We start from the raw sequence: 21,599 nt of genomic DNA, 5'->3' as shown, positions 1-21,599 counted from the left end.
AGTAGAGAGGCGGGCCATTGCCCGGGGAGGGGACAGAGGTGGGGCGGGGAGGTGAGAAGAAACGCCGGGAGTTGACCTCTTTCCGGATTGGACGAAAGCTAGACATCTGCGCAGACGTAGGCCCAGCTTCCGTATAGGGACGGGAAACGTCGCCCTTTACGTTACGGAGGTACGTTCCGTTAGCGGAAGTTTTAATGACTCATTGGTTGTAACGAAGGCGTAAGTCTCCTGGCGGCGTGTCCAAGAAAGGGCAAGAAGAAAGCGAGTTCCGCCTCTTCCTCGGGCGACTGGGTCCTTCCGTTTGAAAGAGGGCGACGTGAGTTCCTTTCAGAGTTTAGACGCTAGGACTGCCACCGAGCCAGACTCGGGTAGACAACTGGGACGCTGACCAGGAAGTTTCTGCGGGTGAGAAATACTTAGTAGTTCGAATGGGGCCCTGAAACACCACATACACTCAGAACTTGTAAATAATCACTTCAGTGTTGGAACGCAGAGCAATCAGGCCTTTTCGCGGTCTTTGACTTGGCTGTGTCATTGGCTGAAAAAGTTATCAATTTGAACGTAGCTCCGCGTCCACCCCAGGCAATCCTGGGATTTGTAGTCCTGGGCGCAAGTGTCCCATAGCTTTGAATGTGGTTGTTGCTACTTCTTCCATGTTAACAACCGCTGATAGTTACTGTGGTTTTCTTGTTTTCCATTGTCTTTCTTATCATTTCGCTTATCAGGAGTATTAAAGCCAAAGGACACTTAGGAAAACTAGAAGGACTTAATGTATGTAAAGATAAATACTAGTATTTAAAACATTTAACTACTGTGCCTCTGCTGATGCTGCTTAGTTGCTTCCGTCATGTCTGACTCTGTGCGACCCTATGGACTGTAACCCGCCAGGCTCCTCTGTCCATGGGATTCTCCAGGCAAGAATACTGGAGTGGGTTGCCATGCTCTCCTCCGGGGCATCTTTCCAACCCAGGGATCCAACCCGGGTCTCCTGCATTGCATGCCGATTCTTTTCCACTGAGCCACCAGGGAAGCCTTCTGAGAGATGTTCGTTATTAACATACAAAGTGGATAGTAAAAGTCTTGGTTTTTTTGCTTTTACAGCAAAATGGTATTTGATTTTCATGTTCGTGTTCGCTCGACAATATTTGAAAAGTGCTTTAAACTTGACAGTTATATATACTATTTTGTCTGTTTACGTAAATCAAGTGTTGATATAAAAAGCAGAACTGGCTACTGTGTTGATAGGAAAATAATGCTGTAGTTAAAATGTCAAACATGACCAATTTCAGGAAGCGCACACACACTGTATATTATTCAAGATTGTATTATGAGGTCCATTTTCAGTCTTAATAGAAACATGCTGGTTTAAGGCAGAGTTTCCTTGGTTTTAGGACTTCCCTGCTGGCTCAGATGGTAGAGCATCTGCCTACAATGTGGGAGACCCGGGTTCGATTCCTGGGTCGGGAAGATCCTCTGGCAAAGGAAATGACAACCCACTCCAGTACTCTTGCCTGGAAAATCTCATGGATGGAGGAGCGTGTTAGGTCCATGGGGTTGCAAAGAGTTGAACACGACTGAGTGACTTCATTTCACTTCCTTGGTTTTATTGAATCATGAACTCCTTTCATGTCTGTGAGCACATTTAGTAATATTTCATTGCTTTGTGTTTAGCAAAAGTGAAAATCTGTAAATATCAAAAGCTTTTCTGAGTGGCCCTTTTCAGCATTTTTTTTTCTATTTAATATGTAATACAAACATTCATACCTGTAAGAAAAAACAGGGCTTGTTGCTGGACAAAAAATTAAGTACAATTCAGAGGATTTAAGCCAAGCAGAAACTGCTTTTATGACTGATGCTTGGAAATAATTGTTTTACAATTTTTTGTGTCTTGTAAATGATGACAGAAGATCTCACATTTTCTTTGTAAATGAAACATGAGAAACATAAGTGTTTTTTTTTCCTATAGTTCTCAGTACATAAAGAGCCAAACAGAGTATTACCACCACTGTGTTTTTCCTTTAAATATTTGATATGATGTACTCAGTGAAATATATTGGTATGAAAATCACCATCAGACAAAAATGTAAATTTGTTAGTTTTAATGCCTTCCATTAACTAACATTTTGAAAATATTTTTCCTTTTGCCCCCTATTTTAAATCAGTGATCCATTTGGGATACTTATTAAATTTGTATTACTAAGAATAAAAACTGCAGATATCAAGACTGCTACTATGGTTAGCATGGTTCAGCAGAGTGACAAATCAACTGAATAACTGAATCCTGGGCACATTTGGCTGATCTGTATTAACTGTCCTAAGTGTTCACTTTTTTGGAGTATTTTGGAAGCTCTCAAAGTGTTCCATTTAAAGAGAAACATCTTGAATAGTTTTTCTTTTTTAAACTGAGAATTTAAAAATAGAAATTGCAGCAGTCACCACTACTTCCCTTTAACCCAGGAATCATCTTTGTACACCATCTGTTGGGAAATCGTTTTAAGAAATGACCTCAAAGTAACAGAAGTGCAGGATGACTTTTGAGATACAGGAAATGAATATTACAATCCCTGGTTGTGTTTACTTTTTGAAACTATTTTTTTATTTGTTTATTTATTTGGCTGCCCTGGGTCTTAGTCATGACAGGAGGGATCTTTTAGTTGCAGTGCACGGGATCTATTGCCCTGACCAGGTCAAACTGGGCCCCCTGCATCGGGAGCGTGGAGTCCCAGCCACTGGACCACCAGGGACAGTTCCTGTGTTTACTTTTTAATATCAACACTTTTTTAAAAAATCTTTTTTTGTTTTTGTTTTTTTCCTTTTTTCAAACCCTTGTGTCCAGGACTGACTTTCAATAGATCACAGCAAGGGAGCTGCTCTGCTGCATATGAAACCCCAACCCAGAAGCAGGTCATCTACCAATGGTTTAACACCAGCTTGCCCACAAACCTGCGGTGGTGACAGGCAAGGGGGCGGCCGCCTTTCTGGCCATGCCCCATGTCTCAGGACGAAAGGCTTTCTGCACCGGACCTGGTCCTAATGCATGACCTGGTCCCAACACACAGCGGGGCACGCCATGCTGTGCACCGAGGGACGCGGGCGGCAGGCCGCCGGCAGGGATGGCAGGGGACTGGCTGTCCGAGGCCAGCTGAGGATTCTGAGGCCAACCGAGGATTCCCGGTGCTGCCATAACGTTCTGCCTGGGTGGGATTCTGACTTGGAGGCATTCAGTCATAATCCCACAGATGGTAGCTTCGACCCGTTGACCCCTCAGCCAAGCACATACACCAAATGTCTGAACCCGCAGTTCCTCTCCTACTGACCAGGATTACCATGCCAACAACACATCATCAGTAGGATAAAACTAACCTGTCTCACGATAGTCTAGTCCCAGCTCATGTTCCCAATTAGTGGGTGAACAGCCCAACGCTTGGTGAATTCTGCTTCAAAATAATAGAAAGAGCTGACATCAAAGGATCAAAAAGCAACGTCACTATGAACGCTTGGCCACCACAAGCCAATTATCCCTGTGGTAACTTTGCTGACACCTCCTGCTTAAAACCCCAAAGGTCAGAAGGATCGTGAGGACCCGCTTTCACAGTCTGTATTCGTACTGAAAATCAAGGTCAAACGAGCTTTTGCCCTTCTGCTCCACGGGAGGTTTCTGCCCTCCCTGAGCTCGCCTTAGGACACCATTTGCAGGTGTGCGGCCCCGTCAAACTCCCCACCTGGCACTGTCCCCGGCGGGGCAGTTGGCGCCAGAAATGAGAGCCCCTTAGGGCTTGCCACTGCCGCACACGCCCCTCCCCCACCCCACTCCCACCCCCGCGCCTCACTTGGTCAGTGAAAAAATGATCAGAATATTTCACTGGTGGCCTGCAAAGGCGGTGCACCCCACCCCACCCCCTCACAGGGAAAGGGGTGGTGGGGCGCCGGGGGCCTCCCACTTATTCTACACCTCTCATTTCTCTTCACCATGCCAGACTAGAATCAGTCTCACCAGGGTTTTCTCTCCCTGCTGATTTGGCCAAGCCTATTCCCTTGGCTGTGGTTTCGCTGGATAGTAGGTAGGGACAGTGGGAATCTCATAACACTTTTCTTTATATATATGTATTTTTTTAAATTTTTAACATGATATAGCAGGATAAACTTTGAAACCCAACCACATATATGTATATGTTTACATATGTATCAGTGGTAAAAAAAGTTATTGAGAAATACATGATCAAAAAAGTCTGAAGTGTTAAAGAAAAAAATTATTCATGACACTTTTTAAGAAGGTAAGGCAGACTTTCTTCAAGGTAGGTACTGTGGTAGGGTTCTGTAAAAAGGGAGAGAGATTAGAGTCAATTCTGAGTCCAACAGAGAAAGCAGGAATTTATAGCCAGGGGATAGGTGGGCAGTGGGTGGAAGTTTACTATGAGGAAATATCAGGGTTAGGGGGGATTATTGCTACATTACTCAACAGTTCTTACTAAAAGTTGGTAGGTGTAATCCGACATCACCTGGGGGATAATGAGGGGTGAGGCACTCAATCAGATATTGAGAGAGGGTGATTCTGGTTTAACTGCCTTAGCAGGATTCTTGCTAAAGGATTCTTGAACACTGCAAGGAAGGACATGGGGCTGAAGGTCAAGCCTAGTCAAAAGAGCACACATATACATACACTCCACACATAGTCTCACTCCTGTTATTTAGTCATGAAGTCTTGTCCAACTCTTTGTGGCTCCATGGATTGTGGCATTCCAGGCTTCTCTCTCCTCCACTATCTCCTGAAGTTTGCTCAGATTCATGTCCGTTGAGTTGGTGATGCTATCTAACCACCTCATGCTCTGCTGCCCCCTTCTTCTTTTGCCTTCAATCTTTCCCAACATCAGGATCTTTTCCAGTGAGTTGGCTCTTTGCATCAGGTGGTCAAAGTATAGGAGCTTCAGCATCAGTCCTTCAAATGAATATTCAAGGTTGACTTCCTTTAGGATTGACTAGTTTGATCTCCTTGTAGTCTAATCTCCAGCACCACAGTTCAAAAGCATCAATTCTTGGGGCTCAGCCTTCTTTATGGTCCAACTCTCACATCTGTGCTGACTACTGGAAAAACCATAGCTTTGACTATATGGACCTTTGTTGGCAAAGTGGTGTCTCTGCTTTTTAACACACTTTCTAGGTTTGTTATAACTTTCCTTCCAAGGAGCAAGCATCTTTTAATTTCATTGCTGCAGTCACCATCAGCAGTGACTTTGGAACCCAAGAAAATAAAATCTGTCACTGCTATATATACACAAAAATATTTTTATTTGCTATTGTTAAAATGTGAAGTCTGAATTACACATAATACTATTTGCAAATATTCAGGCTCAATCACTATACCAAGGCTCAATGAGAGAAACAGAACCAGTCGGAGATATATATTAAGGATTTTTTTTTTTTTTTTTTTTTTTTGCAAGGAATTGACTTAGACAATTGTGGAGGCTGGCTAGAAGACGTCTGAAATCTGTGGAGCAGTGTGTCAGGAGAAGGAATCTGGAACTCTCAGGCATGAGCTGAAGTTGCAATCCACAGCCAGAATTTCTTCCTAGTAACCTCAGTTCTGCTCTGAAAACCCTTCAACTAATTGAATTGGGCTTGGCCAGATTATCTAGAATAACCTTTATTTAAAGTCTACTGATATTGAACAGTAATTACATCTACAAAATACCTTCATGGCAGCACACAGATAAAGAACTTCAGATCTTTGAGAGTTGGAGTTCAGGCTTGGAACTCATTCCCGGAAACTATGTTTGCCGTTGGATAAGGAAATGGCAACCCACTCCAGTATTCTTGCCTGGAGAATCCCATGGACGGAGGAGCCTGGTGGGCTACAGTCCACGGGGTCACAAAGAATCGGACACGACTGAGTGACTTCACTTTCATGTTTGCCGTTGTGTCTTGTATTTTGGTAAGAGGGTTAGTATAAGCACACGGGATATACAAATCAATTCCATTTCCACTCTCTGGTAAAATGCGTCTAAAAGGAATGGCTCTGCCTTCAAACTCCATTCCAGCCTGTTTCTCTAACTTCCTGCCTTTTTGGCTATTCCTTGAGATGTTGGCCTGACAGCCTACATTTGAAGCCTTTGGCTTGATTCCCTAGCACCAGGAATATGTTGCCCAACTCTTGAATCACAGAGGTTTCCCAATAAATAAGGCCCACCTGTAGGCATATCTGCCTCTGTATGAGAAGGACTTCCTGGTAAGCTACCAGCTCTGGAGCTTTTGAAAATGTCAACAACGTTACCCTTGAAGCCACAGGGTGGAGTGGTGACTAGAACGTCCTGTAACAGGTGCCAGTTGGTTTACTCCAGTCACCATGCCAATTTTTCAAGATAGTGACGGTATTTTAATTCCTTCAGTGTTAAGATGGACTTTCCTGTAACCCCTTTAGACAGCTGACAGTTACAGAAGAAGCAGAGCTGGTACTGCCACTGATAATTATATTGTCCAAAAACACCACCTACCTCCAGAAAACCTCTCCACAGAGCTGCTTAAAGGTGGTGAATTGACTGGTTTAACGCTGTTTGTTTTCTTCCTGCTACTTTGAAGTTAAAAAGAATGAACAAATAGTAAAATAAAATAGCACACTAAATGGAGTCAAGAGAAGAAAGACAGACTGGAGTATTTGACAAACTGGTCCTTGGATCTTCTATTTAACTAAGAATTAGGACCATAGTTTATTATAGAGGTGTGGTTAGGATCAACAGGAGCAGCTTAGGATCTTAATAATTACTTTGAAAAAAAATTTTTTTCCTTTTTTGACTGTGTTGCCAGGCTTGCAAGATCTTACTTTCCCAACCAGAGATTGAACCTGGGCCAGCAGTGAAAGTGCCAAGTACTAACCACTGGACTGCCAGGGAATTCTCATCACTTCTTTATTAAATAAGTTATGAAAGTACCCATTTACCCATGCACGTTAAAGTTGATCCAGGGCTCTTCCTCCAGATCAGCTCTAAAAGGATACAGCTGAAAGAGTTCTTGAATTGCTAAGGTGAACACTACTACAGATATGTTGTTCAGTCGCTAAGTTGTGTCTGTCAGCTCTTTGCGACTCCATGAACTGCAGCACCCTTCACTATGTCCTGGAGTTTGCTCCAAGTCATGTCCATTGAGTCACTGATGCCATCCAGCCATCTCATCCTCTGTCACCCCCGTCTCCTCCTGTCCTCCATCTTTCCCAGCATCAGGGTCTTTTCTGGTGAGTTGGCTCTTCACATTAGTTGGGCAAAGTATTGGAGCTTCAGCTTCAGTGTCAGTTCTTCCAATGAATATTCAAGGTTGATTTCTTTTAGAATTGAGTGGTTTGATTTCCTTGCAGTCCAAGGGACTCTCAAGAGTCTCATCCAGCACCACAATTCAAAAGCATCAATTCTTCAGCGCTCAGCCTTCTTTGTGGTTCAACTACACATTTACACTTTCTTTTCTATTGTAATTCTACATTCCAGGCTACTTACTTTTAAAAACTTCAGTGTGGGAAAGTTCCATCTTACACAAAAGTAGAAAAATAATGGTATCATGAACCATTATGTATATGACCCTATCACCCAACTTAACTGATGGCTAAACTTCTTTCTATGTTCTCACCCACTTTCCCACCACATCTCCTCTCAGATTATTTATAAGCAAGTCATTTCATTTGTAAATAGGACCCTTTGTATCTCTAAATGATGACTCCCCCACCAAATATAACTGAAATAAGCAAATATTTTAATAAGGACTATTACTCAAAACTGTATGATTTTGAAGAAGTTATTTAATCTCTCTAAACTTCAAATTATTCATCAGGTGACAATATACTCCTTTCAATGAGATTATGAGAATTAACACAATGTAAATAAAGTACATCCCACAGTGCTTGCCACAGTATAGCCATTCTGGAGCTACTGGTTCAAATTCCAGCATTTGGTCCATTTATACCACTTGCTCTGATTCTAGGAAGGATGATAAAAAAGATGTTTGCTGAGCCCTTTAGTTGCTAAAAATTATCCTTGAAAGAAAAAAATTTAATGATAACACTAGCAGTATACAACAGCCAAGAAGTGGAATCAAAGTTTAAATGATGAAGTAAATCAAAGCAGAGTAGAGTGCAGTAATAAAGTGACAATTGATATGAACTTATGTGAAATACAGACTCATTGGCTCATATCATATCCTTAGGATTTTTCTTTTTTTCATGTGATTTCCAGTTGGTTTATATGATGGTATAATACAAAATTATTCATCTGAGCTGTAAAAGAAATAGGAACACCATCTGTTTTCTTTTGAAAGATTTCTGGAAATTTTAGCCCTCAGACTCAAATTCCACTGGTAACCCCACTCATTGTCTACCCATTTTTGGATTTACATATAGTTTGATTCTCTCTCATCACTATCCTAGAAAAATATTTACTAGGAAGTTGGATTTAATTTTCTAAGCTTTATATTACAATAAATAAATTTCCATACCAGATGACACAAAATCCTAAGTTGTGCCAAGAATTGTAAAGATGGATCTCATCATGATTGCCAGCATCTTAATATCTGAGCAATAATATCACATTGCAGTAAAGTCAAGTTTTCTTTTTAAAGAAATATGTTGTGATGATGGTGATAGAATACAGAGTCACAATGAGAGTCAGAAGCTTGACTTGAGAGTCATCAGTTTGTAATCAGATGATTATAAATGATTACAGATGATTGCTCTCAGGCTAATGAAGTGAAAGGTTAAAAGAGGAAAGGAATAAATAAAGTCTCAGTCATGAATATATTAATCTAATTAATTAGCATTTTCTCACCCTTAAATTCCAAAATTGAAAATCTATTCAGGGTAATTGTGACCCACACAGTCAGAGGTTTTAGTGTAGTCAGTGAAGCAGAAGTAGATGTTTTTCTGGATGTCCCTTGCTTTTTCCATGATCCAACGAATGTTAGCAATTTGATCTCTGGTTTCTCTGCCTTTTCTAAACCCAGCTTATACATCTGGAAGTTCTTGGTTTACATACTGTGAAAGCCTAGCATGAAGGATTCTAAGCATAACCTTCCTAGCATGTGAAATGAACACAGTTGCACTGTACTTTGAACATTCTTTGGCATTGGCTTTCTTTGGGAAACTGGAAAATTCTTAAAGAGATGGGAGTACCAAACTACCTTACCTGTCTCCTGAGAAACCTGTATATGAGTCAAGAAGCAACAGTTAGAACCAGACATCTAACAACTGACTAGTTCAAGATTGGGAAAGGAATACGACAAGGCTGTATATTGTCACTCTGCTTATTTAACTTATACGCAGAGTACATTTTGCAAAATGCCAAGCTGTTGGAATCAAGATTACTGGGAGAAATATCAACAAACTCAGATATGCAGACAATACCACTCTAATGGCAAAAGGTGAAGGGGAACTAACGAGCCTCTTGATGAGAGTGAAAGAGGAGAGTGAAAAAGCTGGCTTAAAATTCAACATTAAACAAACAAAGACCGTGGCATCTGGTCCCATCACTTCATGGTACTAGAAAGGGGAAAAGTGGAAACAGTGACAGACTTTATTTACTTGGGCTCCAAAATCACTGCAGATGATCATGGCAACCATGAAATTAAAAGATGCTCCTTGGAGGGAAAGCTATGTTTGACAGACCTAGACAGCTATGACAAACCTCTGTATTAAAAAACAGACACATCACTTTGCCAACAAAGGTCCATATAATCAGTTCAGTTCAGTTCAGTCGCTCAGTCGTGTCTGACTCTTTGTGACCCCATGGACTGCAGCACGCCAGGCCTTCCTGTCCATCACCAACTCCCGGAGTTTACTCAAACTCATGTCCATCGAGCCGGTGATGCCATCCTACCATCTCATCCTCTGTCGTCCCCTTCTGCCCTCAATCTTTCTCAGCATGAAAGTCTTTTCCAATAAGTCAGTTCTTTGCATCAGGAGGCCAAAGTATTCGAGTTTCAGCTTCAACATGAGTCCTTCCAAGTGAATACCCAGGACTGATCTCCTTTAGGATGCACTGGTTAGGTCTCCTTGCAGTCCAAGGGACTCTCAGGAGTCTTCTCCAACACCACAGTTCAAAAGCATCAATTCTTCGGTGCTCAGCTTTTTTTATAGTCCAACTCTCACATCCATACATGACTACTGGAAAAACCATAGCCTTGACTAAATGGACCTTTGTTGCCAAATTAATGTCTCTGCTTTTTAATATGCTATCTCGGCTGGTCATAACTTTCCTTCCAAGGAGTAAGCGTCTTTTAATTTCATGGGTCACCATCTGCAGTGATTTTGGAGCCCCCAAAAATAAAGTCAGCCACTGTTTCCACTGTTTCCCCATCTATTTACCATGAAATGATGGGACCGCATGTCACTATCTTAGTTTTCTGAATGTTGAGCTCTAAGCCAGCTTTTTCACTCTCCTCTTTCACCTTCATCAAGAGGCTCTGTAGTTCTTCTTCACTTTCTGCCATTAGGGTGGTGTCATCTGCATATCTAAGGTTATTGATGTTTCTCCTGGCAATCTTGATTCCAGCTTGTACTTCATCCAGCCCAGCGTTTCTTATGATGTACTCTGCATAGAAGTTAAATAAGCAGGATGACAATATACAGCCTTGATGTACTCCTTTCCCCATTTGGAACCAGTCTGTTGTTCCATGTCCAGTTCAAACTTGCTTCCTGACCTGCATACAGATTTCTCAAGAGGGAGGTCAGGTGGTCTGGTATTCCCATCTCTCAGAATTTTCCAGAGTTTATTGTGATCCACAAATGAAAGGCTTTGGCATAGTCAATAAAGCGGATATAGATGTTTTTCTGGAATTCTCTTGCTTTTTCTATGATCCAGCAGATGTTGACAATTTTATTTCTGGTTCCTCTGCCTTTTGTAAAACCAGTTTGAACATCTGGAATTTCATGGTTCACGTATTGCTGAAGCCTGACTTGGAGAATTTTGAGAATTACTTTACCCAGCATGTGAGATGAGTACAATTGTGTGGTAGTTTGAGCATTCTTTGACATTCCCTTTCTTAGGGATTGGAATGAAAACTGACCTTTTCCAGTCCTGTGGCCACTGCTGAGTTTTCCAAATTTGCTGGCATATTGAGTGCAGCACTTTCACAGCATCATCTTTTAGGATTTGAAATAGCTCAACTGGAATTCCATCACCTCCAGTAGCTTGATTTCACATTCCAGGATGTCTGGCTCTAGGTGAGGGACCACACCATCGTGATTATCTGGGTCATGAAGATCTTTTTTGTACAGTTCTTCTGTGTATTCTTGCCACCTCTTCTTAATATTTTCTGCTTCTGTTAGGTCCATATCATATCTGCCTTTTATTGTGCCCATCTTTGCATGAAATGTTCCCTTGGTATCTCTAATTTTCTTGAAGAGATCTCTAATCTTTCCCAGTCTATTATTTCCCTCTATTTCTTTGCGCTGATCACTGAGGAAGCTTTTCTGATCTCTCCTTGCTATTCTTTGGAACTCTGCATTGAAATGGGTATGTCTTTCCTTTTCCATATAGTTAAAGCTATGGTTTTTCCAGTAGTCATGCAGATGTGAGAGTTGGACCATAGAGAAAGCTGAGCACCAAAGAAGTGATGCCTTCAAACTGTGGTGCTGGAGAAGACTCTTGAACAGTCCTTTGGACAGCAAAGAGATCAAAGCAGTCAATCCTAAAGGAAATCAGTCCTGAAGATTCATTGGAAGGACTTATGTTGAAGCTCCAGTACGTCAGCCACCTGATTCAAAGAGCTTATTTGTTGGAAAAGACCCTGATGCTGAGAAATATTGAAGGCAAAGGAGAAGGGGCAGCACAGGATGAGACGGTTGGATGGCGTCACCAGCTCAGTGGACATGAATGTGAGCACACTCCGGTAGATAGTGGCGGACAGAGGAGCCCGGCGTGCTGCAGTCCATGGGGTTGCAAAGAGTTGGGCACAACTTAGCAGCTGAACAATAGCATGGTAGTTGTTGGTTGTACTACAAAACTGAAGACTTTGGTAATTATTTCCCACTTAAACTTGTAGCAAGTATTAATTTTTCCTATAAATCTTCCATACTAAGAAAATGCATATTTCAAATCATGTATTTGACTGTACTTAGAGCAGCATGAACAGTGAAGGGAAGCAAATGGTTTCTTTCAAAGAGCAAAGTTATAAATACCAGGACTAAGTGAGCTGAATTATGTCCTTTGTCCCGCACCTCTGAGAGAGTGCTCTGTGCGGGAGAAAACAAATCTCCCTCTTTGTAAATGCCTTGACTGCCTATTTGGTCAGCTAAGATAAGGAAGGGTGGGCTTCCGTGGTGCCTCAGTGGTGAAGAATCTGCCTGCCAATGTAGGAGACACAGGTTCAACCCCTGATCCAGAAAGATCCCACATGCTGTGGCGCAAGTAAGTCTAGAACACAACTAATGAGTCTGTGCACTAGAGCCTGGGAGCCGCAACTACTGAGCCTGAGCCTCAGCTACCAAAGCCTGAGGGCCCTGGAGCCCATGCTCTGCCACAAGAGAAGCCACCACAGTGAGAGGCCCATGCACTGTAACTGGAGACTAGCCCCACGAGCTGGAACTAGAGAAAAGCCCAAGCAGCAAAGAAGACCAAGCACAGCCACCACCCTACACACACACACACACACACACACACACACACACACACACACACACACACACACACACACACACTCAGATAAAAGAGATAAGGAAAAGCAAGGACTTCAAAGTTTTGTCTGACACACACACACACACACACACACACACACACACACAGATAAAAGAGATAAGGAAAAGCAAGGACTTCAAAGTTTTGTCTGATCTTTAGGTAGATAGATGGTGAAATAGAGGTAAATGACTATAACATGAAATGGTTGCCATTATGATCCTTTCTTCTGTACAAAGAGGCCTCTGGGCATGATTAGGAAACTGGAGAATAAAAAGTGAGACATGGAAACCACTCTGCAAAAGCAATATAAAGTACTACACCTATTATGGCCAGGAATTTACATAAAATGTGCTTTATTTAGAAAATGTTTCTCCTTAATATGAGTTGATTCATTCATTTAACAAATATTATAGATCACCTGTTATGTACTCAGTATAGTTTACCTCCTGGAGTTTGTAGTGTTAAAACAAGGTGCCTGTCTTCACACAGTTTACTTTCTGGTGGGAAGACACTAGAAGTATAATTTATATTTTAAAAGTATATAGTGTAATTTCAGCTAATAACAAGTACTATGAGACTCCAATACTTTGGCCACATGATATAAAGTGCTGACTCATTTGAAAAGACCCTGATGCTGGGAAGGATTGAGGGCAGGATGAGAAAGGGATGACAGAGGATGTGATGGTTGGATGGCATCACTGACTCAATGGACATGAGTTTGGGTGAACTCTGGGAGTTGGTGACGGATAGGGAGGCCTGGCTTGCTGCAGTTCATGGGGTTGCAAAGAGTTGGACGTGACTGAACTGAACTGAACTGATGCAGGGTGAACATGCATTCACAGTAATGAGGGAGTGAACCATGGCAGAAAGAGTCCTTATCCATCATGCTGGGAAGTCAGTGTCTAAAATTTTAAAAATAGCTATTTAAGAACATTGTTTAAAGATATGGCTGTAAATTCGAGTAAACAAGAATTGAGGACATTTGCCTAGTGAACAACACTGGGAGCAGAGCAGGGAACTACTCTTTTAATTGTAAAAGAGTTTTAGTACTATTTTTTGTTTTAGTACTATTCTTTTTTTAAAAATTATAGTTGATTTGCAATGTTCTAGGTGTATAATAAAGTGATTCAATTATATATATACAATATATACATATTATATATAGCACATATTCTTTTTCAGATTCTTTTCCATATAGGTTATTACAAGATATTGAATATAGTTCTCTGTGCTATACAGTGGGTCCTTTCTGTTTATAGATAAATTTTACATGTAATCATGTATATCTGTTAATCCTAGTTTATCCCTCTCCTCTTCTTCCCTTGGTAAACATAAGTTTGTTTTCAATGTCTGTGAGTATATTTCTGTTTTGTAAATAAGTTCATCAGTATCATTTTTTTAGACTGTACATATAAATAATATCATGTATTTAGCTTTCTCTGACTTACTTCAGTTGGTATGATAATCTCTAGGTCCACGTGTATTGCTGCAAATGGCATTATTTCATTCTTTTTTATGGCGGTACAATGTCTTTTTAAAACTATAGACTTGTATTACTTTGGGAAAGTGTATGTACTGTTAACAAAAAACCTTCTTTGCTTCCATGCTTCCTTTTACCTACAAATAAGCCTTAAATCCCAGAGCATGCTTTTTAAAATCAAGCTCCATCTACCTTCTGATTTCATTTACCACCCCTTTCTCCTCAGCCTTACACATCCTGCACTCTAGTCACTAACTCCTTTAAGAGCATGTATGGAGCACCTACTGTGAGCAAGTGGGTATAAAAAGATGAATATGATACCTTATTCATCCTCACTGCACTGTCTAATGATAGAAACAGATGCATAAAAAATAAACTCACTTCAGTGAATTTGATGTGTGAATGAAAGTATAGACAGTGACCTATTCTATGAGAATCTAAGAGAAGTAGCAACAACTTGCCCAAGTTTGTGCCTCATTCATAGCTTCATGCTCTTGGTGATGGTTGTTTGTATGTTTGGGCCCTTTGTGACCATATGGAAGGACATCATGTAACTCTCTCCTACAGTTCCTACCCAACCATCCCTCCCAGAAAAAAAGGCTTTTTCTTCCTTGCTCCCCAACCACTTTGCCCTTAACACTCTGATTCTGTTTCACTCAGAAAGTATCATAAGATAATAACTAAAAACTCCAATGCTGGGAGTCGAAGACTCTAGCACTTGCTAGATACATGACAGAACAGGTGACACATCCATTTAACATCCACTTGCTTCATTTCTTAGACAAGAAAGTAAGAAGTAAGGCAACTGACATAATATGTTTGTGTTGAGCATTACATGAGATAACACATTTTACAACACACACACACATGCTTAGAACATAGTATTTATTATGGTCATGTCAGTCTTCCCTATTGGATACAGGGATTGTGTTTAATTTGACTTTTGTCACCAGTGTCTAGTCCAGAGCTTGACACTTGGCCAGGTACATGTTTGCTATGATGATACAGGAATAAAAGAAGGTACTTGCAGATTTGATGGAGACTATGGAAACTCAACATTCAGAAAACTAAGATCATGGCATCCAGTCCCATCACTTCATGGGAAATAGATGGGGAGACAGTGGAAACATTGTCAGACTTTATTTTTTTGGCTCCAAAATCACTGCAGATGGTGATTGCAGCCATGAAATTAAAAGACCCTTACTCTTTGGAAGGAAAGTTATGACCAACCTAGACAGCATATTAAAAAGCAGAGACGTTACTTTGCCAACAAAGGTCCATTTAGTCAAGGCTATGGTTTTTCCAGTAGTCATGTATGGATGTGAGAGTTGGACTGTGAAGAAAGCTGAGTGCTGAAAAATTGATGCTTTTGAACTATGGTGTTGGAGAAGACTCTTGAGAGTCCCTTGGACTGCAAGGAGATCCAACCAGTCCATCCTAAAGGAGATCAGTCCTGGGTGTTCATTGGAAGGACTGATGCTGAAGCTGAAACTCGAATACTTTGGCCACCTCATGCAAAGAGTTGACTCATTGGAAAAGACCCTGATGCTGGGAGGGAGGGGGCAGGAGGAGAAGGGGACGACAGAGGATGAGATGGCTGGATGGCATCACTGACTCGATGGACATGTGTTTGAGTAAACTCTGGGAGTTGGTGATGGACAGGGACGCCTGGCATGCTGCGATTCATGGGGTCGCCAAGAGTCGGACACGACTGAGCGACTGAACTGAACTGAATGGAAACTAAACTGGGTTTAAAATATGAGTAATATCCAGCTAGGCAGTGAGATTAGCCAGTACAAAAAATCTGTCATTGGGAGAGAGCATGTGGAAGCCTGTATGAAGAGAGAGGGTATGAATTCATGGGAGATAAGGTTGGTAAGTGGGATAAAGTTGTGAGCATAAACACAAACAAAGGTGCTTATACCTGAGCTGGTAAACAGAGATTCTGCGGGTTCTTGAGCAAGAGTAATAGAACACTACCAATACCCGAGGAACCTTGGTATATAAGTCAGCAAGAGGCAAAACTGAATTCCTGGCCTATTTTCTTTTCACGCTCTCACCCATAGCAGTCACCACACTTGGCATGGAGCTTGCTGAAGTGAAAAGAGAAGTGAAGAGCTTGCTGAGATGCTCTTAATCTGAGAAGTTAAGGTAATGAAAGGAAAAAGAGAGATATGTCAATGGCTACCTATAATGAAAAAAGAGTCAAAGATAAATTTGAAAAGGAGGGCAGATTTAGAAGAAATGTGGGAGACCAACATTCGTTTTTTAATTCAGCAAATACTTATTGGAAAAATACTCATTGAACTTCCATTACATGCAAAGCACTGCTGAGTACTGTAGTGAATACAAAGAGTTCCATCTCTTCAAGTAGAGGGAATAACACAAATCTCTGTGTACTAGAAGGAATATGATACTGCTGAAGGAGAGAGGAGAGAGAAAAGGTGGATGAAGAAGACTGCATTCTCTAGACAGTTCTAGACCTTCTAGAGTTCTCAAACATTCTGGTCTCAGGACCTCTCTATACTCTTTAACAATTATCTAGGACCCCAGAAAGTTTTTGTGTATGTGCATTATTCATTGACATCTATACTATATTTGAAATTAAAATAAAAATTTAAAATATTTACTTAAAAAGTAACATTAAACACATTACATGGTAATATAAATAATATTGTATGAAAAACATATTTTCCAAAACAAAAAGTAGTAAGAGTTGCTCTGTTTTATATATTTGCAAATCCACATATGCATATATCCTTGTTCATGCCTCTATGCACATACACAAGTATATCTTTTGCATAAATTAAAAACAGAATTGTTGGGTCAAAGGATATGCATTTTACATTTCGATTGGTACTGCCAAACTTGATCTCCATGAAATATCTGTAAGTGTGTTTATATTTCAGTGAATTATTCCATGCTCATTTCCTTGTTGGATCATTGTGGGGTTTTTTTGATTTATAGAAACTTTTTATTTAGAAAGGCTGTGCTAAAATAAAAGGAAAGGCTGTGCTGAAAATGAGAGTTTCTGGCAAGCCTGAAGATATACAGTATGAAAACAGCAGGCAAACATAGGACAGGGCATACACAAAAGAAAAAAGACACTAAAAGGGGAGGTAAAAGGATGTATAATACCAGCTTTTTCTATCACTTGTTTCCTAGGTCTCATGTCCTTGTTTTATCGGCCTGGGCATTAGAGTCTGGTACGGTGATCTCCAAGGTAGAGTTTGCAAGGTGACTTACTGAGGTTCAGAAAGAAAATATTAGAACTTGTATTTGTTTCTTTTTTTGTCTGAAAATAGGTTAATTTTTACTCACCTGTGGAATGTCACTTTCATCATTGCTCAGTCTGAAGGTCAGATGGTCACATAAGGTACTGGGTATCTACCAACACAAGCAGGAATCCCACAACTGTCACCCTCTTGTGTTTATTATTCCTTTTCAGGACATCGTGACACATTGTACAGTGGTAGAGTAAAAGATTTACCAGTCATGACACCTAGTTTTAGCTAAACTAACCTCATAAAATGGATATTGGTACCCTGCCAAGATCCTCCTTACTGGTCATTGCATTCCTCATATGTTGTGACTCTTGGCTGCTCACAGCTCATAGCTATACCCTTCTGCTTGGCAGGCTTGTTCTTAAATGATGGGAGTTACCTAATCAGGGAGATTAGAAATTACCACCAACCTCTTACCCCCAACCCCAGGTGGCCTATAGCCAATGACTCAATGATAAGGGGATATAAAAGTCTTGCCTCTTTTCTTAGAGGTGACACACACAACTCCAAGGTGCCATCCATGCATTGGAGCTTTTTGTAGGATCAGACTGGGGATAAACTTCAGGTAAACCCACATCTTTGCTGAACCGCTTCCCCTGTGCTGTTCTGTTTCCTGCACTGCCTTATAGGTTTCATCTGACATCCCTCAGTTTCTCCAAAATTGACTGGCACGAGAATCTTTATCTCAGACTCTACTTCTTGATAACCTGACCTGAGATAATAAAGCATTTGATGTTAAAACAGTCATGCAAAGAAGACAAGACCAAAAGATCAATAGTAAAAGCAAAAACAATAACCAAATGGAAGGACTAGGTTTTTCCTCCTCTCAGGACAACCTCTTCTTACCCAAAACATGTGATAAAAATGACAGTTTTTTAAGTGAGACCTAACAAGTCAGCCAAAAGAATTAGAAACTCAAAGGAAGACTATTTGGGATAAGACTGTACCAACTTCCAATGCAGGGGATATGTGTCCAGTCCCTGGTCCGGGAAGATTACATGTACTGTGGAGCAACTAAGCCTGTACACCACAGCTACTGAGCCTGTGCTCCAGAGCCTACGCATCTCAACTACTGAGCCTACGCATCTCAACTACTGAGCCTACACTGCAGAGCTACTGAAACCCGTGCACCTAGAGCCTGAGCTTAACAAGAGAAGCCGCTGCAATGAGAAGTCCATGCACTGCAGTGAAGAATAGCCTCTGCTTGCCACAACTAGAGAAAGCCCACACTCAGCAGTGAATACCCAGTGCAAACAACAACAAAAAAATAATAATTAAAAACAAGAGAAAGACTATTTGAAATACAGATTTCTATCCACTTTTTTAGCAAATGAATCTTGCCTTAGTGGCTGTAATGGATTGAGGTATTAGCTGATGGTAATATAAAAACAGTATTCGTACATCCAGAATATGAAGCTAAATCTCAACAATCTTTGGAATGATATTTAAAATTATGTGACATGTAATACTTTATACAATTGCACTAAACTAAGTGGTAAATGTTTAGATCTCTAAGTTTTCTTACTTCTGAGGTTTCTTACTTAAAAATGGAAGACAATACAAGACAAAAATACCAGTAACTGGAGAAATATATCTTTCCTGCAACAGTTAAAATAGCTAAAATAAAAAAATTTTTAAAAGACAAATACAGGTGGGAGGGGGGATCAGGATGGGGAACACATGTAAATCCATGGCTGATTCATGTCAATGTATGGCAAAAACCACTACAATATTGTAAAGTAATTAGCCTCCAACTAGTAAAAATAAATGAAAAAAAAAAAAGACAAATATATTATTCAGATAACATATACTAAAGTGTATATGTATAGAAAACATTGTGCAGAGTTGAAGATTCAAGTATTGAAACAAATTATGCAGTGTGGGGGGCTCTGGTTCATTTGGATGAAAGTGTTTCTCATTTGTTTCAGCTTATGGTGTTTGTTAAATTCTGAGTTAAGGATGAAATATAGGAAGAACTATTTCTCTTCAGCCATTAAAAGATATTCCAGAGAGGTTATGTTTTCAATAATAAATGACTTTGCTAATAAAACAATTTTACATGGGAAAACAAAACTGATTTTCTTAGTGGAGCAACTGATTTCACCAGGATAAATTAATTCTCTGGAACCTGGTTACGGTGCTAATAGACACATGTGAAATCAAATCATTGGATTCTTCATTGATAAGTTACAACGACAGGGAAGTTGGCGCCAGACTGTATGAACTTCTATAGGATATCATCTATTTTAATAAAAAATACATAAAAATTTCAGTGTAAGATCTCTACAGTATTTTTTAATTATCTGTAGAGTGAGCATAAGAAAATTGAATACAACAGAGACAAAGTGGCCAAAGTGAAGATGAGTTTCACATTTTTCTTTTACTAAAAGGAAAGTTTCGAATTTCCTGTCCCTGTGCTGACAAGTGACTCTGTGTAAAATGCAATGTTGGCAGATATTTTGGGGAACAGAAAAAAGGAACACTTTATCTGTTCTTTCAAGGTAACAGTGACCTTTTAACAATGAATGGGAAAGTAACTGCTTATCAAAAACAAGTACAGTTTGAAAACATGTTTGGCAATGCTTCTATCATCCTCTGACTTTATTGCTGAAAAGATTTGTTTGTCATCTATAAAAATTCAAGTATGCTGATACTGGGAAACAGAACTGTCAAACTTGTTTGAAAATTTTCCAAATGAAGAGTGACAGTAGATACTTAATCCATATGTCAGATACAAATATACATCTGACTGACATTAGGGAAGATAGATATTTCTAGTGGAATTTCAACAAAAACCTTTTCATAATTAGGATGTATGTGAGAAAAAATGAGAATCCTGATTTTGTACCACTTCCTTTTAAATCTTAGTACCTTTTTGAGGTATGTTTTTTATACATTCAGTTCAGTTCAGTCACTTAGTCGTGTCCAAGTCTTTGCGACCCCATGGACTGCAGCACACCAGGCCTCCCTGTCCATCACCAGCTCCCAAGAGTTTTACCCAAACTCAAGTTTGAGCTTCCCTGGTGGCTCAGACGGTAAAGTGTCTGCCTGCAATGCAGGAGACCTGGGTTCAATCCCTGGGTCAGGAGGATCCCCTGGAGAAGGAAATGGCAACCCACTGCAGTACTCTCGCCTGGAAAATCCCATGGATGGAGGAGCCTGATAGGTTACAGTCCATTGGGTCACAAAGATCCTGGTAGGCTACAGTCCATGGGGTCTCAAAGAGTCAGACTTGACTGAACGACTTCACTTTCTTTCTTTCTTTTCTTTCATGTCCATTGAGTCAGTGATGCCATCCAACCATCTCATCCTCTGTTGTCCCCTTCTCCTCCTGCCCTCAATGTTTCCCAACATCAGGGTCTTATTTTCAAATGAGTTTTTATTACATTATAGACATTAAAACCAAGAAGTGAAATAAATTGAAAGTAGAACAAAACTTTCAAGATGCTTTATATTCAAAATATTAAACTAAGATTTTTTTAAAAATGGAATTATAATAATTATTGCTGACAGAAATATTTGAGAATCATTAATAAGTAAAGTAAAAATTATTTTAGAAATCTCATCTTTTAGCAATTTCAATTCCATGTATATTTTGTAGTACAAAGGACATTATAATAGTACATGTGGATAATTTATTAAGTAAAGTTTAGCAATAGATACTTAAAACTTTTTTATGATGAATGTGCAATCAATCAAGTTTGGTGACTGTTAGATCTGGTGAATAATAAGTACTTCATGGACAGAATGCTCTTTAATCAAACTCTCCAGGCTGACACCATTAAGTATTTTATTTTCCATTAAGTTTTTAATTGCATTTTAAAATAGTTGAAAATACAAGATATAAGAATGAAAAAATAATTTCCAATTTTTTTCTTGGTCTAACAGTTTTACACAGTGAAGTTACACAGTGTGTGGAACTCAAGCATCCTGTTTATAGCAGGAGAGCTATGTCAACAAAGCAAGTATGTGAACCAGCCTGCTGCAGAGTGGACTGGGATCTGCCTTTCTCATTGACTATCAAGAGCCAAAAGAGATGGGTCACCTTTCACTTATTAATTATATTTAATGTAGATGTCATATTCTCACCATCTCACCAAATAGATAAATCACTCTTGCATTCACAGAGGTGAAGAGAAGACAGCAGCATCTCCCTAAAACTTCCCAAAGAATGGAAGTTTTGGCAGACAT

General features: G+C 40.1%; 1 long non-coding RNA gene across 2 annotated transcripts; it reads left to right on the top strand.

Moving 5' to 3' along the window:
- The first annotated feature begins 208 nt into the window (after positions 1-208).
- On the top strand, positions 209-20,774 carry LOC133066141 (uncharacterized). 2 transcript variants are annotated; one of them, XR_009695094.1, is made up of 5 exons: positions 209-405; positions 5,439-5,929; positions 11,508-16,275; positions 17,290-17,347; positions 18,038-20,774. It is a non-coding gene; the product is annotated as an uncharacterized LOC133066141 (long non-coding RNA). The 2 variants fall into 2 exon arrangements; XR_009695093.1 differs by lacking the exon at positions 18,038-20,774 and having other exon boundaries at positions 11,508-17,356.
- The last annotated feature ends 825 nt before the right edge of the window (positions 20,775-21,599 follow it).

Source organism: Dama dama, chromosome 12, assembly GCF_033118175.1.
Source record: "Dama dama isolate Ldn47 chromosome 12, ASM3311817v1, whole genome shotgun sequence".
Lineage (NCBI taxonomy): Eukaryota > Metazoa > Chordata > Mammalia > Artiodactyla > Cervidae > Dama > Dama dama.
The sequence above is the reverse complement of the archived record's forward strand: the minus strand, read 5'-3'. Positions and strand labels throughout refer to the sequence as shown.